Genomic DNA, 8,986 nt, shown 5'->3' with positions numbered 1-8,986 from the left:
GTTGTGTATAAATATAAGAGGACTTTTCCTCATTTGGACTCACTCATCTCATCACATCTCTCTCTCTCTACTGCGCAGATATGAGTCTCTTCTCTACTGCGCTGAAATGGGTCTCTCTCTCTCACACATGTGAAGCTGGAAGCTGTTGAATTTGAAGCTGCAACTGCAGAATTAAATATTGACTTGCATGGCCTAGAAGATCTCCTCTTTGGAACTGCGCTGTAGGTTCATCTGAACCTCCTTTGAAAGCCACAACTTTTGGTGGTGGAATGAAGTCAATCTGACGAACGGTTTGCAAGATATCGACTGCCCTAGTTTGAAGCCGGAAACTGCTGAAACTGAAGCTGCAACTGCAGAAGTAAAGATTGACTTGCGTGGCCTAGAAGATCTCCTCTTTGGAACTATGTTGTAGGTTCATCTGAACCTCCTTTGAAAGCCGCAACTTTTGGTTGTGGAATGAAGTCAATCCGACAAACGGTTTGCAAGATATCGACTGCCCTAGTTTGAAGCCAGAAACTGCTGAAACTGAAGCTGCAACTGCAGAAGTAAAGATTGACTTGCGTGGCCTAGAAGATCTCCTCTTTGGAACTGTGCTGTAGGTTCATCTGAACCTCCTTTGAAAGCTGGAACTTTTGGTGGTGGAATGAAGTCAATTCGACTGCCGGTTTGTGAGATATGGTCTGCCCTAGTTTGATAATGAAGTCGCTAATGCTGATGCTACTGATCTAGGGTTTGCTACTGCTGATATGAATCAGATTTATTGTACTATTTATCTCTGCTGAATTATTGAAGATAAAAGAAGATTTGATCAAAGGGTTTCCCCACACATTGTGGGGTTTGTCCCTGGCTAGCCGCCACATCTTGTGTCTCTTGTCTTGGCTTGTTTTCTGTCGATCGTTTAATGTTCTATCTGCACTTTACTTTATGTACATGTGATTGCTAATCGGTGGAATATAATAAGAAAAAGAAGAAAACTGTTATAAGCATAGAACATACCATAACTTAACAACAGGTTTTTCTACATGGTATCGGAGCAAGATTGTTTTTTGGGCCGAGAGTTTTCAGAGAAGTTTTGAGAATTTTTGTGCAAAATTTTTAGAAACAAATTGCAGATTTGGATTCCTTGGGAAAAGATACCCAAATTCAAAAATAAAAATCGACCGAATCGGAGTTCAGATGAGGGAGATATCGCTGATTTAAAATCAACTCTCTAGAGGAGATTTCAAAGTTTTGAGTTTTTGGGTTACAGGTGAAAGTTGAATTTGCATACATACTTTAGGAATGACAGATGGCATTCCATGGCTTGAGTATGACTTGGAAGGCAGCTCAAATTTTATAGCCTAGAGGGATAGGATGGAGGCTGTGTTAGAAGATAATGGCTTGAAGGAATTCATTGATCAAGAAATCCCAAGCCAGCAACTACAGATGCACATAACTTGGACGAATGGAAGAAGTGTGTGGTGAAGGCAAGGCGGATAATCCTTGAGGGAGTTTGGTACCACATTGTCTCGAGTCTCTATGGCAAGGAAACTCTGCATGCTATGTGGAAAACATTGACAGACTTGTATCAGAATAGTAGTGATCAAAGGAAGTTGGCACTGAAGGATAAACTTCATAAAATCAAGATAGAGAAAGGAGAGACAATTCAAAAGTACTTTACCAAGTTCACTCAATGTTGGGATGAACTTGCAAGTGTTGGAATCATAGTTTCCAAGGAGGATATGGTGATCCTTGCTCTTCTTGGACTCCCAAAGAGTTGGCATAGTTATCAGGACTCTGTTAATGGTTAAGAGAATCTCCCAGATTGGGAATGACTATGGTTAGATTTGATGCAGGATGAGATCAGGAGGAACATTAGGGATGGTTCTTCATCAAATACTGATGATGAAGGGAGTTTTTCCTTAGCGATTAAGGCGAGGAAGGGAAAAGGTAAAATTTCTCGTTCCAAATCAGATTCTTATCATGGAGGTACGAAGAAGGACATGGAGAAATTTAAATGCTTTCATTGTCACAAGATGGGTCACTTTGCTACAAATTGTCCATTAAATAAGTCCAACGAGAAGTCCTCAGGAGGAGTGGCAGGTAAGGCTTTAGCCTCCCAATTCGAATTGGACTTTTCCCTCATTGCATGCATGGTGTCTTTAATGATGGGAAGTGTCTGGTACTTAGACAGTGGAGCTTCTTTTCGCATGACTGGCGACAAAGAGTTATTTAGTGAATTAGAGGACAAAGATCTCAAGAAGCAAATCGAGATGGGCTATAACAGTAAGTATAGTGTTATTGGTGTGGGCACTATTACTTTTCAGAGGGAGCATGTGGCTCCACTCACCTTGAAGAATTTTATGCATGTACCCAGATTGACAAAGAACTTGGTATCCATTTCCATGCTTGAGGATAGAGGCTATGATGTGATCTTTTCGAAAGGAAAGGTGTTCTGTCGACACATAGACATGGGTCAAGTAAAGAATATAGAGATTTGAGTTCATAAACTCTATAAGATAGAGGTAGAGGATTGTGCTGCTTTGAGTTCAAAAGCAGAAAAGATGTTGAGCCGAGACATCAGCGAGTTGTGGCACATGCGATTGGGCCACTTGCATCATGGGGCTTTGAAGATATTGCAACAAATCTCTACCGGTCTTCCCAAAGGTATGCTTGAGCAAGTTGATACATGCAAGGGTTGTACTTTGGGAAAATACACCAAGTCTTCCTTTGGAGATAGAGACAGTCGAGCAGAGTCTATTATGGAGAGAGTCCATTCAGATGTGTGTGGACCATTCTCAACAGTATCCACCGCCAAACACAGGTATTATGTTATATTTGTAGATGACTATTCTCGTAAATGCTGGATATTTTTCATGTAGAGAAAGGATCAGACATTCACAAAGTTTTGTGAATTCAAAGCATTGGTCGAGAAAGAGTTAGGCAATAAGGTTAAAGCTCTATGGAGTGATAACAGTGGAGAATATGTCTCCAATGAGTTTAAGAACTTTTGTGCAGTGGAAGGGATTAAATGAGAGTTGACAACACCTCATAACCATCAACAGAATGGGGTTGTCGAGAGGAAGAACATGAGTATAGTAGGGGCAATAAGGGCGATGTTGCATGATCAGGGCCTACCACTACACTTGTGGGCTGAGGCATGCAACACAACAGTTTATGTTCAGAACCGTAGCCCACATCGAATACTTGAGAGTAAAACACCGGAGGAAGATTATTCTAGTAAGAGGCTAGATGTTGGTCACTTCACGATTTTTGGGTCATCGGTTTATTTCCATGTGACCAAAGATGCACAGAAGAACCTTGAGCCAACAACAGAGTTGAGGATCTTTGTGGGGTACACTGATACTCCTCACAACTATCAGGTGTACATGAAAACCAGTCAGATAACAGTGGTTCACAGGGATGTCAAGTTTGATGAGGAGAAGGCCATGCGAGTATCCCTTGAGAGGGAGATTGAGCTACATGCGGAGGAGGAAATTTTAGTTCAGGGGGTTGAGGAGCTTCAAATTGATGTGGAGTAGCCACATGTAGAGGTTCTAGGGGTGGAGACATCCATTCAGGTAGAGTCTTCCAGAGAGGGAAGAAAGCGCACTAGAGAGGCTGGCAAATTGTTGGATGATGCACGGGAGAATATGGGAGCACCCTCTTCTCAGCACAGATAGAGGAGGTCACCAGAGAGGCACACTAGATACATGACACTTATGGGTGCATGTGTTGTGAGAGAGCCATATTCCTTTTAAGAAGCAGTGCAGTAACCAGTTTGGGTTGATGTGATGGTGGAGGAGTATGACTCCATAGTTCGAAACAGTGTTTGGGATGTGGTCCCGAGACCGGAGGATAAGTCAATTGTGAGCTCCCATTGGCTTTACAAGGTAAAGAAAGTTGTAGATGGTAGTGTTGAGAAGCATAAGGCAAGATTTGTGGCCTATGGCTTTTCACAGGCAGAGGGGATTGACTATCATGAGACCTTTGCTCCTGTTGCAAGGTACTCATCAATCAAATCTATTTTGGCATTATCTGCATAAATGGACTGGAGTATCCATCAGATGGATGTGAAGACTACCTTCCTCAATGGCATGATTGAGGAAGAGGTGTACATAGAGCAGCCCGAAGGTTTTGAAACCTTGGACCATGAGTCGCATGTGTGCTGACTCAAGAGAGTATTGTATGGGTTGAAGCAAGCACCCTGTGCTTGGTACACTAGGATAGATAGCTACTTCACTAGGTTGGGATTCACAAAGAGTGAAGCATATGCGAACCTGTATCACATAGTGGTGGAAGGTAAGATTTTTATCATTGTACTTTGTGTAGATGATCTCATACTGATAGGTGATGAGAATCTCATCAAATATTATAAGGAGGACCTCGTAAGAGAGTTTGAGATGAGGGACATGGGGCTCATGCATTACTTTCTTGGCATGGATGTATGGCAGGGAGATGGGGAGTTTTTTGTTTCTCAAGGCAAGTATGCCAATGAGATACTCAGGAGATTCCGCATGGAGAGCAGTAAGCCCATGGAGACTCCTCTAGCTGGTAACTGGAGGAAGGAGGATGCTACTGTTTACATGCAAATTGTGGGTTCACTCATGAATTTGGCGAACACACGACCAAATATGTGTTATGTAGTCTGTTAGTGTCGATCTTGAAAGCCCTCCATCAGCGATCAAAGCTCTTTGCATTTGCATTAGTAGGTGTCTCATCAGTGTCAAATTTTGCATCCCGTTAGGCATGCCATAACCCTGATGAAGGAGCTGGTCTATTTATACCCCTCTTGGCTTTGCTGGATCAGGTCATATCAGTCATTAAATTTTTCAAGCTTGTCTTGATTTGTCTTGAGGTCAAAGTCTTAGGTCTAGGGTTTTGGTCATTTATCTCTGCAAGGTCATGTCTTTGAAAATCCATGAGTACTCAGCAAGCCAGAGGGAGGATTGTAAACATGTTTCTTCGATATTTTTATCTTGTACAGTGAACTTTCACCTTGGATTTAAAAACTCTGTTTTTAAAGCCAAGGTCATTTCCTCAGTTTTTGTAAATAAGTGATGAAATTTCAAAAGTCTTCAGCGGACAAAATGCAACCCTGGTCCCCTTGCCAAGATCCCTCAGATGATCTACCTGCAAAAAGAATCAAGTCAAAGCACTCAATGAGTCAAATTCAGGATAAAGGAAACCAAAAAAAAAATCAGTGTTATAAAAGTGTCAAAGATAAACTTTAGAAAGTGGGTTTATGAATGAAATTTTTTCAAATGAAACTTATAAAAGCCAAAATTCCCTCCTTTCACTCTCATTGTGCATCCTAACGCTTGCAAGAGAGGTGTGAGAGAGTGATTGAGGGAAAGGAGAAAAGGCAGAGCGATTTCGGGCAGCAGAGAGGGGCGCGACCCGTCGAGCCAGGTGTGCGACCCGTTGGGTGCGCGCGACCCGTCAGAGGGTCTCCCAAAGTTCAGAAAAACAACGAGCGCGACCCGTCAGAGGGGTGCGACCCGTTGGGCGTGGGGCGCGACCCGTCAGGCAGGGGTGCGCGACCCGTCAGGCAGCTTTTGCCAGGATTGACTTGTTCAGCCCAGAAAACATAGTTTTGACCCAGTTTGACTTTTTGGGGTGGAAGATGATTATCTTTGATGTAATTATTGTACTTTTTAGACACTTTTACTCTTATGTAACATTTCTAAAAGATTCATTCATGTAAAGGGTAAAAATTGAATGTATGAACTGGTTTCCAAGTTTATAGAGGCAAGTTGTTTTGACTGCCTAGATTTTAGTGCTCAGTTTAGAAGTGGTTGAAACAGCTCCTAGGATAGTGAGCTCGACCCATGGAGGCAGGGAAAGAGGTTAGATCATCTATATTATGTACTTTCTTGCTCATTTTCATGGTTGGACTCTTGAGGGAGAAGCTATTCTTGTATTATTTCACTGTATCTCTGCAATTTTTGGCTAAGGAAGACCAGGGTTTTGCAGTCCTCTTTGGGATTCTTGTGGACTCATGTGTTGATGGTGTGTTTCTCAATGTTCTTGTAAGCTTTGTTATGTGATTCATTTCCTTTCTTTACTTCTGCACATTAAACAAATGAAGTGTTAAAGTAAGAATTCATGCTTGCCATGCTCTGCTTTTAAATTTGTTTAATTTCTATGTTTTCTACTGTTTAAGGAGAATACAAAGTAGTATTTGCTCTCCTTAGCTCCTCACCGGTCTTTTCCATCCACTCACCTCAATCAAAAGCATCAATACGGTCTCCTACCTCGCCCCAAAGAACCCCATGCAGAAACTGTGTCAAATCCCCGCACCCAAAATTGAAATTCCTCAATTTGCCACCAAAAACCAAAAAAACCCCAAAATCAACTCTTTGATCAGTTTACTAGCCTAATATCAGTGTTACTTTATTGGTCATCTCCCTAATTGAAGATTTTACGAGATAGACCGGAGAGAGCCTTCTCCTGCCTCGTAGGGCTAGCTACGAGGTTGAATGGTTTGATGTAGCTTTGAGGTTTGCCTTTCTCAGCCCGAGGTGAAATTTCAAGTGCTAACATAGTCAACCAAATTAGTCAAGCGATGGTTAGGTCTACCAAGTTCTATTGGAAGGTGACAAAGCATGCACTGAGATACCTCAGAGGAACTACTCAGTTTGGGTTGTGGTACAGACGGATAGAGGGAGTGAAGCTTCAAGGCTTCACCGATGCAGATTGGGTGGGAAGTCCATCTAACAGGAAGAGAACATCAGGAGGGATCTTTAGTATTGGGTCAGTTGCAGTTTCTTGGTACAACATGAAACAAAGATAGGTTGCACTCAGTTCGACATAGGTAGAGTACATGGCTGCAAGTCAAGTATCATGTGAGGCTATCTAGATGAGGAAGATCCAGGTTGGTTTGTTTGGCTAGCAGATGGATCTGACAATGATTTATTGTGATAATCAGAGTTGTATCAAACTCTTTGAAAATCCATTTTTTCATGATCGGTCCAAGCATATAGATATCTGGTATCATCATCTTAGAGATTGTGTATTGAGGCGGATCATGTTGTTAGATTACATTCCCACGGAGGAGCAAGATGTTGACATCTTGACAAAGGCATTGCCAAGATGTAAATTAGAGTTTCATAGAGAAAAGAGTTTCTGAGAAAGACCCAGTTGAGACTAGAGTGCAGGGACAATGTACTATTTGTTTTAGATTTTTCTGAGTTGCACTGATAGTGCATGCATTTAGGAACTGATCCTTGAGGGATTGCACTATTTTTAAAGGATTTATTTACCTTTAAATACAAGCTATTCTTCATAGGAATTACACATTGGAATAGAGACTTGGAGAGCTTGTGAAGAGGATAAGCTTTGGCCTTGATCTTGCTTATGAGTTGGAGATTGAATTTTCTGAGTGCTGGGATTTTTCTAGAGAGAACAAGCATTATAATTTCATATTGATTTTCCTGATTAATACAAAACAGATAGTGGGGTTTTGAGCTGTGGCTTTCCCCGAATATTTATTGTGTTATGTGCCTTTGGTTCTCTTCCTCTATTGATTATTGTTTGCTTGATGTTTATGGGCTTCCATTGTAAAGAGTAGAAGTAGATTCTTGTCTCTCGTTTTAGTAGATTAAAGGAGCTTGTGAATCTACAGGTTTTTCTACACCCACTTGGGGCATGCTCCTTTCCATGAAATGGGCTTCACAATTAGGTGGAAGCATTCAATTGGTTTTGACATATTACACCATTCCTATTGGTGAATATGAGCATGTGACACTTCATAGGGAAAATCTCTGAAAGGAGCATGTGGAAGATCCAAGGAAAAAGACAATATGCTCCATTGAGGACATCATTGATAGTTTTGGTTATTTCACCGCCATGGCCATGTGGGAGCCATCTTAAGAAGACAAAAATAAAAATGGACAATGAACTTCAATGATTCCTCATCCACGATGTGTAATGGTGCTTGCATTTTATTTACCTCACCAAAAGGTAATTTGTTATGTTATTCATTTGGTTTGGAATTTGATGCCACTAACGATATTGCTAAATATGAAGTTTTGTTAATTGTTTTAATTTTAGTGAAATAAATGAATATACAACTATTAAAGATTATTGGTGTTTCTAACCTTATTGTTTGCCAAGTGAAAGGACAATTTGGTTGTAAAACTGATAGGTTAAGAATATAGAGACAAGTTGTAGCCAATGCTACTTAAAGGTTTGATGCCTTGTCCATAGAATAAATACCTAAAGAAATCAATCAAAAAGCATATTCTTTAGAAGCTTTTTCTTCCTCAAGATAACCATGTGATCTATTAGGAGATAGGAAACCAAAAATGGTATGTAGGCCCTCCATTCTAGACGACAATATGTATTAGCAAGTTTTCAGGGCAACGAATAAATTCTTAGATTTATGAATAATCTCCAAGAATTATCTGAGAATTAATTTGATTGGTTCAATGAGAACTCAATGGTTTAGTTGATGGATAACCAAATGCTTGTGGGTCTTGCTCCAATAGAAGATTTATTCAAGAGAGATTATTCAAACAATGGAAAGAAGCTAAACATCAAGCTAGAAGAATTCAATGAAATTAACACTAGAGGATCCAAAGATTATAGAAGTGAAAAATAAGCTAAACATCAAGCTAGAAGAATTCAATGAAATTAACACTAGAGGATCCAAAGATTATAAAAGTGAAAATACAACAGTAAGGGAAAAAACTGATGTCCAAAAGCTATTTCAAGAGTCCAAAGACATATTTTCATGGTCTTATGATGACTTAGGCCTATCGAGAAGATGTGATCTAGCATGCCATACCATTAAAGGAAGTCGATAATCCTTTTAATTAAACGTTGAGGCAAATCAAATCTAAGTTGTTACCATTCATACAAAAGAAATTAGAGAAGTTATTGAATGCAGGTATCATTGTTCCTACAAAATGCTCCATGTTGTTGCCAAACTTGGTGGTGGCCAGAAAGAAGTTGAGTGAGATCAGATTAAGTGTTGACTCTAGAAATATAAAATATGTCTTCG

Source organism: Pinus tabuliformis, chromosome X (genome assembly GCF_031772625.1).
Source record: "Pinus tabuliformis cultivar Carrire ecotype Pingquan chromosome X, CPIR1, whole genome shotgun sequence".
Lineage (NCBI taxonomy): Eukaryota > Viridiplantae > Streptophyta > Pinopsida > Pinales > Pinaceae > Pinus > Pinus tabuliformis.
Note: the sequence above shows the minus strand (reverse complement) of the source record.